Here is a 17,767-nt window from a genome sequence, read left to right on the forward strand (position 1 = left end):
TTGCGTTAGATTCGAAGCTAAAGGGTAGTATAATATTGCCATTATACATAGTTTTCGTCCTTAAAACATGCACATTAATTCATAAGGATAAATAAGCACTAAGGGCTATGTAAAATGTTATCAAAACAGCGGGCAATTATTCGACTTTTGATATAACTAACACTCCAATGCATTCAATTGACAAGAGCTATAACTTAGAGAAAATTTTGCACAAACATATAAGTTTAATTTACCTTTTTTCACGACGTAAAGTATATATAGTTTCGAATGTGCTTACTTGCCATGCATACAATTTGATATCTGTTGTTAATTTTCGATGTTATCAATGATAGCAATCTTTTTGTTAAAGATTTAATCAGCTTCAATAAACATTAACACAGCTCGTTTAATTCTAACCAGATTCAACATAGCCTCAGATGATTCAGATAATATTTTAATATACCTGATATATTTCATTGACCCCTGGTTTACTGCAGTATACCGACTTATGAATCCGCTTTTAGTGTACATTTGTACCAATCGTATACTTTATTTACATATACTTTAGTTTTTTAATTATATAAATACAAGTCGTTAAATTTTGAACAAAACCTTATACCGCAGTTTATAATAAGACTAATAGATTGTAATTTATTGTTGAAATTTAAATTATAAGACCTCGCCTCAGCGCTTTGTCGTCTGAACTATATATGAACAGAAAAAATGAGAATGAATAACACAATTTCAAGTCAATAAATTTTTTAGATTTGCCTTGAATAACTCCCTCTTTGTATTATATTTTTTTATTGAAAATTTTATAAAATTTCATTCATTCACTCCAAATCTTAAGTTCAAGATGAAATTAATAATATACACGATGTATTATCTACAACAACGTTAAATTTAACCGAAATCCTATGGCAAAATATAAGAATTGTGTACTTGTCACATTTTAATTTTATGTTATTTTATACGAAATGAAATGCTTTTTAATTTATAATAAAAGTAATAGTCAATAAAAGTAACTAAAAAAGCAGAGGTCGTAAATAAAGGTAGTCCGTAATTATTACTCTGGACATCTGTCGCATCTGTCAAGGTACATTTAATAACTGACTCAGTTATTTGTTAATGTAGTTTATGGATAACTGATTGTATTTTATTTGTGATATTTTTATATTTTTCCTAATTTCATTTAAAAACGAAAGCCGTTGTTGTCCAATTAATGGACTCACTTTAACTCTTAACGGAATTTCAATATTTGTATTCACAGACTTACAGTGGCACGAAACCTCTACCTTATCCACGTTGCTTTCACTGTGTATGTATTTAATTGAACGATTGAATTTACGCTTGCGATACTTAATTTTACTAAAGCATACATTATTTATATGGTCACAAAATACAAAATTCGAGACTTAGTGAAATTTTAATACTATTAATATACCTTATAGTTTTCAAAGGCGTCTTAAGAAAATTCTTATATTATATTTAAAGAAATATTGTAAATTAAGAAATACAAAAATGCTTTATACTTCATGATCATGTACTATATATTTATAAGAGTGTTAAAGTGTGCCTCAATGCGGCCTAGGCTGTTAATATCCACTGGGGCGTTTTAACGATCGGAATTCAAAAATAAAAGCACACTTGTACTGTCCAATATCTTATTTTTCGATTTCTTTAAAATCCCACTCGCTTAATGATATGAAAACGGATTACGAGCCAATAGGTTAGACGTGCGCACTTCCTTTGACTGCTGTTCATAGAATGACCGCCGTCCTCACTCTAAGTGACACTAAGCTACCCTAATCGGGACTAACCGCTCATAATTTTACGAAACAAATCGACTGAATTACTTATTACACTGAAATATCACAGACGTTACTAATAAAACTGAAACAATGTTGACAAAATGAATTATAATTAATAATAAATTATAAGACAATGATTGTTCACTTTATTATTAAACTAGTTCAAAATCGGCGCGCCGTTATATACATGATATCGATATCACATCGTATGCTGTTCACATGTCAACACTTTCTTACCCGAGAAGGAGCACGTCACTTCGATTTGACAGTGAATAACAACGTTCACGTCATTTGTCAATGTCATAAAGTCTACACCAAAAAATATAATACAGACGTTCTTGTTTTTAATATGTCACAAAAAAGAAAGTCAAGTTACGGATCCAAGCTTTAAACATTTAGTACAAAAACCTTAATGTGTAGCATATATAAATATGTAGTACGAATATTGTGCTACTTAAAAAAAAGCACAATCAGTCAAATAAAATGTATATATAAATAAAAGTTAAAAAAAGAAAGAACCTGCTTTTATAGCTAACTGAAGTAAATACTAGAAAATAATTTTCAAATACAATTCAGAACAAAAAGCGTGGGGAGCATTTGATTACATTTCATATCTTACATCTCTTAAATAGTTGCCACTAGAATGATTGTAACATTCAATATCAAGCCCCCACGCTTTTTAATCTTAATTAAATTATTTTGTAAATAACTTAAATTTTATTTTGAGATCATTAACTATTAATGATTGTTTGATCTTCTACTACTGTAATATAATTTCTTTGTAATTGAAAATTATTTTCTATTTTTTACTTCGGTTAGCTGTAAAAGCGTGTTTTTTTTATTTTTTTAAACTATTATTTAACTTCAGACATGCGCAGACCGCGTACTATCTCTATCTCAATCCACAACAGACGATCTATAAAAGAATTCATTAAACCTGGCGGCCCTAATAAGGTTAATGGAAAACTTTTATCACATTATATGTATGCAAAGTTTCTAGAAACTGGCGAAGATTAAGCTCAACGATTCCGTTACATACATACATACATACAGAGATACAAACATACATACATACATATAAATATATAAAATATAATAATAAAATTAAATATGAGACCTAAGACTTTCGCGAGTATTCATTTAAATGAAACTAATATTTTCGAATTACTACGCGTAATTTACATATTATTTTTAAAAACTACATACCCTCGATGTTTCGGTTACTGTGATCGCGGGCAGACGAGATGTGAATTGTGTGAACATGCAATTCAACACAAATGCGTTTAGTAGTCCGAAAATATTAGTTTCATTTGACAAGGGAATTTTAGAAAATATACAAACGCCACAATGTGGTCTCTTTGGAATTGACAGTAAGGTTCCTATTAACTGGTTTTTGAGAAACATGGTGAGGTTTGAATACTATTAAAATAATCTTTCGACATAAAATTATTCACGAAACTTTATAGAATTAAGCTAAATATCAGATGATGTTTTTAGTGTTAAGCAGAAATATCTTTTTTAACAAAAGCTGAATATAAGAAGTTTGATACGTGTAAATTACATGTATTATAATATCGTCAATAAAATCTTTTAAGAATTCTATAGGCATATAGACTTCACTCACTTCCTATTACAAATTCATTTATTTTTTTTTAAAGCACGTATTTTATTTTATGTTATACAATAAAATTAATTAAGTTAAGTAAGCAATCAACTTAGTGTCCACTGCTGAAAGTAATTCTCACCTAAAGAGCAGCAACTGTCTCAGATCTGTTATCAACAATCGCAAGTGCGTTAAGTATTAGCTGTTGATATTAATCCCATGTCATTTTCAATGGAGTCCTACTTCTCGGAACAGACTGTTTGTGGCATAATTTATGTGCCTACTGGTTGAAACATACCTAATCGGTTTTGTAGTTGAATTCAATTTGATAACTTTGTATTTAAAATTCAAGGCAGTTATGATCTAAATATCCCCTCTATTGGATGCGCTTCACCTATTTAAGGCCGCTTTTTACAAGGCGGTAATGAATCTTTATAAATGTCGTTTTTCTGATCTTGTATAGTATCCTGATATCCCTGGATAATCTGTGCCTACGTACGTAGAAGCTTTTCTTATGTAAGAAGTGTCGTTTGTTAAAGACTAAAGCCAAAGACTTTATCGTTGTTAACAGTGAACCACATTTAATTCTAGCAGTACAAAGCCCGCCTTTATGGGAGTTGGTTTCCAAGTTAAGGAATATTCAGCACAGACATGTGACGGGCTTGGTCTAAGTCACTTGTATATATGTACAATGTACATACCGTCTAGTATTGTCTGTTTGTTCCGGTCTATTTCATTGCTTTATGTTGACAAAGATAACTAAAAAATTAACTGGCAACTATGTTTTGTTGTTTACCAAATTTAATTAAGTTTGCATTTATGAGTATGATAGTTATAATTGTATAAAAACGAAGACATTGTTACTTTTAAAAATTAAAGAATATTTATTCTTTCTCTCAATACAATTAATAAATTAAAAACTATCTATCACTTCATTCAGAAATAAAGTTATTTAGTGACATATATTCTAGATATATTTTTAATAAATTAAAAAAAAAATAATGATTTAAAAACAGACTAGATACTGATTGTCTAATAAAAGCGTACACAAAAATGACTGGTAAATTTAAATTAATTAATTATGAGTCAGTTATTAAAGAAGTTTTAATTTTTTTACCTGGTATATGCTTTTTTATGGGAGAAATTTATCACGAGTTAAAAAGAATCTGAATTAATAATACTCTCCCAGAGTGAGATCAATTGAAATGAAATTGGTGGTTTTCAAAATAAACTATTTCATTTCAATGTCGATGTTCAGAATGCATCCCCTGTGATATTTCTGGTTTCCTTTGCCCAGCCTACAGATTAAAATTCACTTGTAAAAAAAAACAACACACACTATAAAAAATTATAAACTACGTTTATTAACAATTCTTCTCGGTAAATTAGCTCTGTACCTTTTCATCGAGGTAAATCTCCGATGTCTGATATCTTTGAAGCCAGGAAATGAATGCTGTTCAAAAAATTGTTTTCTAGACAGAGACGTCTAGAAAGTTTCATATTTCCTTATTATGTTCTAAAATACTGTGTTCGTTGTTTAATATTTATGTACGTGTAGAGTGAGTCAAGTTAGTTTTCATAAATTTTTTCTTGTCTGAAATAACAACTGTTTTATTTCGAAAGCTTACTTATTACTTATTAAAATTGATTTCATTTACATATTATTTCTGTAATTCATTAATATATTAACTTGATACCAAGGACTATATGATTAACATTTTGAACTAATCTTACTTTCCTCGAAGAACATCAGAATGCAAGTTTTATAACACGGTCAGCCTGACCTATGTAAATTTTATAGGTTTGCTGAAAAAATACTCACAGCATTAAATTAAGTTAGAGTGTTTCTATTTAGTAATTATCTTTAAAAGGTTTAACAGAGTTTGTAATAGATTTTTGATTTCATGAAATAAAAATAACACTTCTCTTTACAGTCTTTATGAATGTCTAGTTAGTAGAAGTGAATTTACTCGTAAATCGTGATACGTTATTACTTTATTTTATCAAACATTTTTTACTTTTCGTGCGAACAAAGTGTCGATTTACTTTTATGGCACATGAGTTTAAGCCATTCTTTTAAATAGAACAATTAATTGAAAATAAAATACAGAGTAATATTTTATATATAACAATTTTATACAATTTATATTATCCTTAGTGTATAAAATAGATTAAAAAAAAAAGAGGTTAGGCATTCACTCTCAACATTATTCATCAAATTAATTAGCAGCCAGTATGGAATAATAAGTTTTATCTATCCCATCAACGATATAACAAACATCTAATTGATCAGAAATTTAAATTAAAACTCCGTTTTATGAAGATAAAAAATAATCTTTGTCTTTGCTGATATCATATGTAATTAATTAATTAATTCTTAATACGCTTAGATCACATGTGCTTGTTATGCATCTACGTTCTCAGGCGATATAATTTACTTGTTGCATCGATAAACACTTCTAGAGCACTTCACTTTTAATAAAATATCACTTTTAATAAAATAAATGGTTATTTCACAACATATTTAAATTCAAAAATGATGCCAGTCACAGCATATCAACTTTCATAGCCTCATAATAAATAGAACGAAAATTTTTTGATAACTCCGCTTCGAGCCCAAAATTTTCTGAATTTGCCAGAAGTTTCAGAATAATATAGGAGCTGAGCGTTTTATGTTTCATACTTCCATATTAATAGGCTACTATGAAAATTGAAAAAAAAATTTAAAAGTTAAATGCAACTTTTTAAATTTTTAACCTCTATTTTAGTATTTGAATATTTTGAAATAGTTCTTACTGTTTAGGGAATGCTTATAATTTCATACGCACTCTTTATTGAGTGTTGTTAACAAACAGTGCTTATAAATATGCCTTTGTCAGCTCCAGATATCATTATTGTCGCGTATACCTTATATTTATTTCATACTTAGTTTTAAACATTAATTTCCTTTTCCGGAAAAAGAAGCTTTTATTTCAAAGAAAAGATTTTTTCAATATAAAGTTATTTATTTTGTGTAATTTTTGTTGTAAAATTAAGGTTGTTACTGATGATGAAAACCTCACCAAATGTCGACCGAACGTCAGAGAAACCAAAGATTAAAAAAAGATGCTAAAGCAAAAAAGTGTCTATATATGCTTTAAAACTCTCTCAAATCTTCTTAAATTATACGTCAAATAGACCTCTTACACTTTTTGGTTACCTGGCCTGATTCAAATTGTATTTAGTACAAACCTTGCAATAACTTGTAATAAAATATTCTTTATCAGACCATTTTTCCTCATCAGTTCAAATATCCTATGTTTTTAATTTATTTTTATATTTCTAATAGAGTTTTATTTTATATTCCCTGTAAATACGTATTAAGTTCATAAATCATAAAGAATTACGTTATAGAATAGTTTGGATACAAATATGAATTGTATCGCTCTGTTTTTAGAATATTTATATAGTGTAAAATTTTTCACCCATTTGAAATGGAAAACATTTAGCTAGATTGGTTCGAATAGAGTGTAATCACTCGGGACAGTTGACATCACATCAATTTGAATGATTGCTGACAAGAACATTTATATACATAGAGTACGTCAATTCAATGTGGCACCTCTAATTTACGAATTCACTTTTGCTTCAAAAGGTTGTTTTAGTTTCATTTTGTCGACTTTGGGGATGAAAATAAAAATCTGATATAAATGGAATTAGAATACAAAGTGATTTTTTTTTTAATTACAACTGGATGGTGCTTGGCTGTCGTCCCATCTGAGGGTAAGTAGAGATATGAACTTATATGGTTAGAGTTCTGTATAAGAAAAAGCCTGTTTAAACTTTTCTTGACTATGTCAAAATAGAAATTGTAAGGAATATAGATACAGGCAATCTATCAGATTAAATGTTGAAATACAGCTTTTATGAAGCATATTTTGATCCCAAAAAAAAATAAAACAAAACAAAACAAAGTAGCATAAAAAAATTAAGCCAATATAAGAAAAAGGAATTCACTTTGGGTGTGAAAAAAATACAATAATAAAAGTAATAAAATGTACATCGTAAAGTCGTTTTAATTTGAAAAAGTGTAACAAGGAACTTTGATTCTGGCGGGATGCAGGCAAATGAAAATTTTTAATTTTTCAATGTATTTGAAATTAATATAAAATATAAAAACTTTAAAATGCATCGTACTTCTGAAGGTTATTTAGTTGATTTTATAATATTATTACTAATACAATCACTTGTTCAGTTTTTCACATTTTTTTAATATAAAATGAATTTTTCTTCTCCAATAGATAACTAAGAATTTACGAAAATAAAATTCTGACTTAGAAACTGAAAGGATTTATTATAAACCCTTTTATAATATGTATTCTTATATAATTAATTATTTGATAATGTATAAGTTAAGGCTGACGTATTAATTCTCACAAAAAGAGTAACATTTTATCTATTACACGAATTTAATAAGAATTGATCTATACTTTTTCGCATCTAACACTTGGCATGTGATACTGAAATTCATTGTACAATATGTGCAGCCTCAATACACGTATTATATTCTACAGCATAAAATTGAATAATATTAAAACTGAAAAGACAAAATATATTGAAACAATAAAACTTGTTTTTAAGCGAGACAGTTATTTCGTTGAGTAATTGGAATGACCGTTATAGCGGCCTGTGACGTGGTTCATAGAGCTGTTAATTTCATTACTATATTAAAATGCAGGCTTTTTGAAGTCAGGTCTCTTAATATAAAGAAAACAACCAATATATACTTTTTAACAGAATTTGATTTCTTGGGTTATATTAGGCTAACTTATTTTAAAAGAGGGAAATGCACGACCAAAAAAAGAAGCACGTCCGCAGAGCTCTTGAAAAATTTAATAAATGGGAAATTTAAGAATCTACGACTTTTAGAATTATTGCAAAAGTGGACAAGGCGAGTTGTGTAAGCCTTTTTCACATGTCCTAAGTAAAACATGAGAGCTTGACGGCACATGCTTCAAAATACAAACTCTTCGAGTTTTCCTGCATATACTATAATTAGGTCTTTTTATAAATATTACTTCAATAAATGACAAAAAATAGCCAGGAATGAGTGGATCAGTAGATAGATTTAAAAATTGTAATGTCTGTGGCTAGCAATGTTGATTCTTTTTTCGACGCCCTCCTCCAAGGTAACCAATGTGGCTAAAGTGGTTGGCGGATTAAACATGGCACATTAAACACATAAACCTCTGACCTCTATTATTACCACTGGACTGGCGGTTGTTATGTCAGTGTCCGATGTACTATAAGTAGTATTGTTGACGCCATTTTAGCTGACGTTGTCGAAATGGTTCTCAGATAAAAAAAAAGTATTTGATATGTGAAATTTTAAGATATATATTTTATTTCATTAATAAACCTATCATCATAATGGCTAATTTTGTTATATTAACACTTTACAGGGAATTATGAATTTATTAAGTAACAGTCGAAGAGGTAAAATAAAAGACTTTTATATATTTAAGCTATATTTTTAATCACTGACCTGCAGAACTTATTTGACGGGTTAAGATATGTCAAATACTCCGACCTATGACTGACAAGGAGTAATTTTTCGCTGTTGCAAAAATTGTAATATCGATATACTTAAATATAATTTGTTAAATCAATACATCGTAATGACTATTTAAAGTTTCAGACATCATTGTTTCCAAATAAGGAACTCGTAGTTGGTGTTATTTGATTTTGTAAGCAATTCTTTCATGGCTCTCGCTGCGAGAACTTTCGGAAATATTTTATCCACCTGCGGCTGTGATTCTACTAACAAGCATATGAATATGTCACTTTGTGATGGAATAGTTAGTCCACCTCTATTTTTCGGAATAATTAGTGCGATACCGTTTCGTAGATCAGATATAGCATCGGACGATATTGATTCACAAGCATTAAAACAATCAATTCATGTAATTTTGTTCCTGATATATCTAATCACAAATCTGGTCATGGCCAGTAGTTTGTAAATATCTATATCAGAAAGCACAACATTATAGATGTCTAGCAAACCTGCTTTACGTCTCGAATGAAGTATTTGGTTGGATATGCAGTTCAATTTCGTTGAGATAATTATTTTGCTTCATATTATTTTTCTTCCACCTGTTTTCATAAAAGTCCTAAGAGGGCTTTTTTAAAACCATTACCTAAATTATTTCTGAAATTAAGAAAATCGAAAATCCGATCGTAAGATCTAATAAATTTTCCCGTAGGACCTTTGAAATCAGGGTGAATTAATTCTTGATCCCAAAATTCAATGGCACAATACTGCTTACTATTTGCTGCTATGAATACTTTCATTATAATTTTTCTGTATTTTATATTTTCCTAATACTATTGCCTAGACTTAATTGTTTCCTTTCTTGTAAATCAACAAAATTTTTACCACAGGGTAATATGCATCTATCACTTAAACAGTTACTAATATTTTTTAACACGACACGGGTCAAATATTACATGCACTTTAAAAGTTTCATCCGTTGGATGTACAAAATAAGGTTTACTATCCTCGTGCATTTTTAATTTGGCACCAAATTTCAAGACAGCCGGAATATGTTCTGGTGGACCATCTATATTAAAGAACAAATTTCAAAGCTCACATCGTGAAGACGAATGAAAGGTTTCTTGATCAAATGAGGTTGGGTACAACCAGGTAAACCTTGTATCTAAAAATATGCAATTGTAATTTCCAATTATATTTAAGCAGAATCACCATGAAAACTCAAGCATCTTTGCAATCTTATAACTATGAAGGATCATCTACCGGTAAAGACGAACCAATATCAACATATCCAAACATCACACGGTCATAGCTACGCTAGCATCCCTTTTAATTACTCTTTTCATCTAATATAAATGATAAAATTAACTTTTCTCGATTCTGTAATAATATCTCTGTTTTTGGCTTCAAGCTATAGTGATTTTTATAAAAAGCCTGGATCTGCATTTATTGTTCTGTACCAAGAACAAATTTCAATAGGATGGGGAAGGCAAATTTTAACCTAACATATGCATAGGCTTTAGGTGAAAAAAAGAAAAGGTATTACAAAAGCAAAAAATTGGGGAAGTATTTATATTGACTTAAAATTTTCCCCTTGTTTTTAAACGCTTTATTAAAAAGTTCCATTTGAAAGTCATTATACCGAATTAAAATAATTTTTGAATTTTTAAAACCTTATTTTTTTTATTAAATTATTTATTACACTTTTGATGTTGGATACTTTTAATTTCAACCTCAGTACACTCTGGCTTAAAACTTTTGATTTTTCTTTAGAAAGTGGTATGTATATATTTATGTATATATTTTATGTGTATATTTACGTATGTATCTATATATGTATAACATATAATTTTCTATTATTGTAATTTTGTTTGTATGTTTATGCAATATATATATCTGTCTTTTTTTCCCTCTCGTTTATTATGTGTCAGGTGGCAAACGAGCAGACGGCGTACTTGATGGGCAGTAGTCACCGTCGCCCATGGACATCTGCAATATCTTTGTTGTGAATGCGTTGCCAACTTTTGTTGTTGAGGAAAAAGGAGGTGTGGGAATAAGGAATGATAGGAAAGGGTGGAAAAAGGGAAAGGGCAGCCGACTCTCTCACTAATAGGACGAAACGCAGCCATTAAAGACTGCTTTACGCTGATATTCTGTGAGAGGGTGGTTCTTCCCCGGTCGAGCCAGTCCATGTTTAAGATGTAGTTATTTGACCACACCACCAGTTTATTTAAACTAGTTTATTTTATAATAAAGTTACTATTTCTACTTTTGGTAAATAAATAAATAAATAAAAAGGCACAAAAAATGCTGTCAAACGCTTGGAACACCCTATCCAGTGGTAATATTAGAAGTCAGTGATCTGAACAGGACTTTCTTTGTTTTAAATTCGAAAATTAAAGACTCGACAAGTTGTCGAATAATAGAAGTCAATGATTCCACTTGGTATTTCATCGTAGTTTTCAGGGTAATTATTTTTAACAAATAATTTTTTTTATCGAGGTTACAGATAATTCCTATATTGCTAACCGAGGATCCAATTGTTCATTAGGGCCCTTTCTATATTAAGAAGATATCTATATTTCACAGTATACCTTCAATGTATGTTACAAAAAGATGTAGTGTGTAATTTATTTATTGAATTTATAGACAAAAGCGACGATTTAACTGTGTTAATGATGTACATGTCCATGCAAATTTATGGCTTCAAATTATTGAACATGGAAAAAGAAAATTGATAACTAGATTTGTATAGTAATCTTTCAACATACAATCATTAATTTAATATGTGTAAGCGATATGGTCAATAAAAAAATACAAAAATATTTAGAAGACAATGGTGACATATTTTTCTTAACATTATTGAATCTCTGTATTTAAAAAATACATACGTATATATATTAAGAAATATTATGTGAATAAAACACAAACTATTCTCTTTTAATAAATTTTCTACATTAATTTGCAGTATTTCGTTAAATTGCCTTGCCTTACATTGCCAATTCAGTGGTGTCCCTCGACTAATTGAGGATGTAAATGATTTTTATTTTGCTTTAAAACTAATTAACAAAGCGGTGTGTTGGACAATTCGATTCGTTACTTTTTTATAATGATGTCTAAGATTTTTTATCAATAATATTATCAAACTAAACGATTGTAATAATGATCAAATTGTGAATGATAGTTTTTTTTTACTTAAAAATTGTAATTTGTTAAGGTGATATACGACAAGCAATACATATATGTTTGGAGGGACATATTAATGTCGAAAGTACGCATTCAATATATATGTCTGTTTCAATTAAGGTATTCTGTGAAGGTATGTGATGCACTATGACTTGCTGACATGTATATGTCGCGTGTTAGTGCCACTTAGTTGCATAGTGACTTAGAGCATAGCCGAAATACGCACAGTTACCTTTCACAATATCTGACTCTAATACTACTAACTCAGTCTTAAAAGGTCACTTCAATTAATAAAGTTAGATGGTAGAGTTTACGTAGATAAAAATATTTAACCGTAGACAGATATTTATTCTTTATTTTTTTATGTGACAGGTGGCAAACGAGCAGACGGCGTACTTGATGGGCAGTAGTCACCGTCGCCCATGGACATCCTCAACATCTCTGTTGTGAATGCGTTTGCAACCTTGGATGTTGAGAAAAAGGACGGGATGGGAATAAGAAAATGGCAGGAAAGAGTGAGAACAGGGAAAGGGCAGCCGACTCTCTCACTCATCGGACGAAACGCAGTCATTAATGACTACTTCATGCCGATCTTCTGTGAGAGGGTAGTACTTCCCCAGTCGAGCCAGCCCATGTTTGAGCTGTAGTTACTTGACCACAGCTGGGCTCTACCACCTATAAATATTTTTAGCCAGACGTGTACAGAAAAACGTGACTATGAAATAATATTAAAAAATACTTTTTTTATTATACCTGTGTTATCTTCAATTGAACATATGAAGCTTATTGTTGCTTTAATGTAAAATGTTATACACAATGTTTAATAATGGACTTCTAATATCCGCATTGACAAACAAACCGGGGTGATAAATCACTTTACATAAAATATATATAAATGTAAAAACTAAATGTATTTTAAAGATAAAATTTCATGAATTAATAAACACCATACTGAAATTGAACAATAGAAAGACTGTAAGTAATTTAAGCTTTGCATTCAACGAGAATAGGTTTTATTATTACTGTATCCACAAAGTGGTCGTTTAAAAATAAATTACGGCACCGTAGTGAAACACATAATGAAAAAACTGTGGCAAACCATTCCATCTTCATTTAACCTATTTAAAGATAACACTACCGTTAATTTTACAACTTCAATATAACAAGGTAAATAAATGCATTTATTTTGTTTAATCCAATTCATTTCATTAAATTGTATCTGTTGATGTTCCATACCATAGTTCGGGAGTCGTCGTAGACCCCGCTTTTTTAATTAGCTGCAGACATTATCCCCCTTTCCTTCCCTGTAACTGTAATATGAGATTAAACACAAAATAAATTAATCTTACAGGGCTACTTACGATGTAAGGCGAATTAAGATTGATTCTTTAGGTAGTGATAGTATACACGATGTCGGACCTTTTTTTCATGTGAAAACTAAAATAGGTTAAGTAATAAAACCAAATAGCATACATACACTTTGATGTATGACGGTTATAAGGACTAAACGAAAAGTAATATAAACATATGTAGTTGACTGAACCCATGTCGAAAAACAAAAAGTGTAGAAATTCCAGAATTGAGACAAATAAAGCTGAACTATATAATTTAAAAAATATATTATAGCGGGACGTTTTCAAGAAGCGTCCGAAATTCCGTCAAGTCCTTTTCCTACTTCTGGATGGGAAACGGACGCCATTTTGAACGAGATTTTAAAATTTACAGTTATTATTTTCTTCTACGAATATTTTTTTTACGAGAAAGGTGCAAACGAGCAGATGGCTTGCTTGATAGACAGTATTAGTATTCTTTGCATTAAATTATATGAACTTTTGTACTTTATATTGGCTAAGTAGTTTTTCGTAATCTAAAATCTAAAAAAAATGTTTTAACTTATTATTTCCCTTATATCAAAAAACCCCACTTAGCTTCAGTTAATATAATGCAAGGAATATCATAATAAAAACAATTTCTCAATGCAAAAGGTGACTAGTTTTCTCCTGTGTGGCAATGCTAGCTAGTCATAATTTGATACGATAGGCATTTACTTCAATTATAGAAATACTTTCCTCCTTATTAAGGATTTACTAACAATCATTTACCATTATTAAGATTTATAAATGTTTAGTTCTAAGGGTATACTACATAAATACTAGACCTAATATTCGACTAATTTTGGCCTCCCAAAAGACAGTAAAAGTAGATGAAACAATAAGGTTTATATGTGCCAGCGCCTTCAACGATTTCATTACACACTTCGGACGCCATCGGTAAAGTAAATTTTCAAAATCTAATAAAACATTCGTTGTAGATTTTGAACGAGGTAGATGAACGAACCTTATCTTAATGAAGTAATTATACAGTGAACGAGTTCCACCTAAACATGAATATCTAAACTAATAACTCGCATCACATATTTTTTAAAGCCTTTTATAAAACAAAACTGAAGGAATGTTATTTTCTAATCAAAGTCTGTAAAGTATATAAGTTGTTATCTGTGATGGCCAAAATAAATTATTTTATTATAAAATTATACTATTTATATATTCGGTAATTATTAGCTTCATTAACCGAACTATTAACTCAATATGGACACAGAAATATAGGTCGAACATACCGAATACGTATATTCGGCTGAACATTCGACGCTTCTCTAATATATAGTACAAAATGTAAAAAAATCTCTCTCTTTCTCTCTATCACTTCCGATTTTATATTTGTTAATAAAATGTTAAAAGCTCTACATAGTGTAAATTTGTATAAACACATTAAGGGAAGGCTTTTTGATGTTACAAATTAATCCTAGTTTCAGAATTCAACAATTTTCTGGCACATAAAACATCTAACGCAATCTATTTCTTGAACTAATAAAATATATCTCATATTGAATGCTCTCCATGAACTATCTCTGTAATCTTTCTTTATTAGCTGCCTCAATTGCGGCTTAAAAGTAAATCCCCAACGAACCTGAACTAAAGATGGTTACTGTTTCCAATATTCCTTTCTAGGAAAATGCGATGACGTTTCCATTTTTTTTTCTTAAACTTAAAAAATTTATTGCAACTGAATTTTTTTCGCAAATTCCAGTCTTAAAAAATTTTTTTTATCAAAATTCTAACTATCATCACTGTCACTGATGAAAAAAGAATTTTCTCTTTGCCATTTTAGTCTTAATACACTTTTCATACGATTTGAAGTTTATGATGAGAAATATTCAAGAATTTACATTCCACGGCGACTTTTTGTATCTTTAAGATAATTAGGGTGTAAGTTGTAACTAAATATTCATTTAGATGAAGGTTTTTGGTTGTTATATAAATGAATAAAGCATATCACGAGACTGTATTCGCACATACTGAATTGTATTCGTACAATTAAACGCAATTCTTGTCAACATTAAAGCAATATACTACAGATAATCCTTGAGTGTGAACTTAAATACAAAGTATATAAAAAACCATTCAGAATGTAAGTCCGAATCCTGCTCACGTCATAATTAATAATAAATATTTTTTTCTTACTATATTCTCTATTTGTATTATCATTTAGCGATCGGTGATTGGTTTCATCATTCATCATCATCATTCATCATCGTTCATCATTTTAACGCAAAAACAAAATGGAATAATAAGTTCTATTTTAAACATCGTCGATACAATGAACAATTACTTTGCCTGTCTGTATAACCTACACCCAATACACTATGGAATACACTAACGGCCTGTAATTCATATTCAAAGAAAATGGTGGTTGAAATTTAAACCGTATGTCATCGATATAAGTTTCTTATATGTCTGACACCTATATCATATGGCTGACATTGAAGCTGATCTTGCAATTTATATAAGCTAACATTTCATTAAAAATAAATAAAACTTAAAACATGTAAATTTTCCTTAATTTATTTCGAAATATGAATGATATTCAAATAAAATTAATAAAGTACAAAAAAAAACTCAATTACATATTTTTTATAAGTCGAATAATAAGTAAAAAACGATATTAAATTATAGTTTTTTTAAGCGCATTTTCTCTTGCATACTGAAGATTTCAAAGCGACGTATAGTTTTTGCATATACATACTAGTTTAGTTAACAAAAAAAATACGCAAGGTAAAGAAACAGTAACTTTAGGAACATTAAATTAAAATTCAACATTTAAAATTAATAGTCCCTGTTATACTTTTCGAATATTCGTAACCATGGATGGTTATAATAGCCGCAATATATATTATTTCATACGTACTGTTAAGTGCTGGTGTTAACAGTGCTCGTAAATAAGGCTTTATCAGCTCCATGGTTCATTAACATAGCGCTCCCCTATCTGGATTCAACGCAGCCTCAGCTGATTCGGAATCTCACAAAATGATTTGCGATACCGCACATTTGCAACGTTGGAATATTAAAATCGTTAGTGATTATTTAATAACATGTAATTTGGACCACACTGTTAATACTTCGTTTACCCAATAGAAATGATATATAAATTATAATTATTTTCATAGACATGGTAAGCTAACGCCATTATTTTACTAATTCCTAATATATATTAAATCTTAACAATTCAACATTAAATTCAAACAAAGAAACCTTATTTTAACACAAATACATAATGTCAAAAAGGTGATGTCACATCAATCAAAGATGTGTATCCATTTATTAATCATTAAAAAAATATGTACTAAGGAAATTGTCTTGAAAGTTATCTCAATTGTAAAGAAGTCTAATGTTAACAATTTAACTGATTACTCAAATAAAATATTATTTAAATAACATCACATTTAAACATAACAATTTTTAGGGGTAAAAGAAATTTAAAGTATTAATCAACAAACATTTAATTCATTTTTTGACAAATTACTTCGAAGAAAGAAAATAATGGTTTTATGTAATAGGGAATATGCATAAAATTTTAAATGACCTAAAATATTTTTTTCACGAATGCTTATTATCGTCATATTATAATGAAAAGATTTTTTTTTTAATTACTTTTTATTTAAACCCCTAAAATAATATTCAAAAACTGCAAAATAAGGGAGCGAAAGTTAAACTTCCAAAACGCGCCAGAATTGGTCGAATGAAATGTGACGTCATCTCATACGACAGCGTCGAAATTCATACTGTTTTACAAGTTTTTGTGAAAAAATAAGTAATTTAAACGTGTATTCTCGTGTGAAGTTTAGTTTAGATTAGTAAAGGCTGAAAGGTAGTATAATACACCAAAACATAACCTATACATATCCAGTTGTCATTAAAATTACTCAGAAATTTTTATTTTACGTCTATAAAATAATAATAAAACACATGTTTTATTATTGAAGTTCACTCAAGTATTATCACTTTGACTTTGAGTGTATCTGAGATAAATGTATAATCATTTAATCTTTATAAACTGATACCCTGATTTACGTGGACTGTTTTCTTTAAGTGTTTATAAGTACTTGTCTATTTAAGGTTTTAACGAGAATCTTACAGTGATTCAGCAGTTGGATACGCCCAAGTAAAACGAGATGGAGACATATGACGTAAAGGCATAAAAAATTCGTAAAACCACAACAGTAATAAAGTTTTTTAGAAAGTTATAGCTACTGAACATTTTTTATACGTTAGGTTAATTTTAAACCGAATTTTCTAATCTTCAATAACTAATGCAAAGCTT

This window comes from Danaus plexippus, chromosome 10, assembly GCF_018135715.1.
Source record: "Danaus plexippus chromosome 10, MEX_DaPlex, whole genome shotgun sequence".
Classification (NCBI taxonomy): Eukaryota; Metazoa; Arthropoda; class Insecta; order Lepidoptera; family Nymphalidae; genus Danaus; species Danaus plexippus.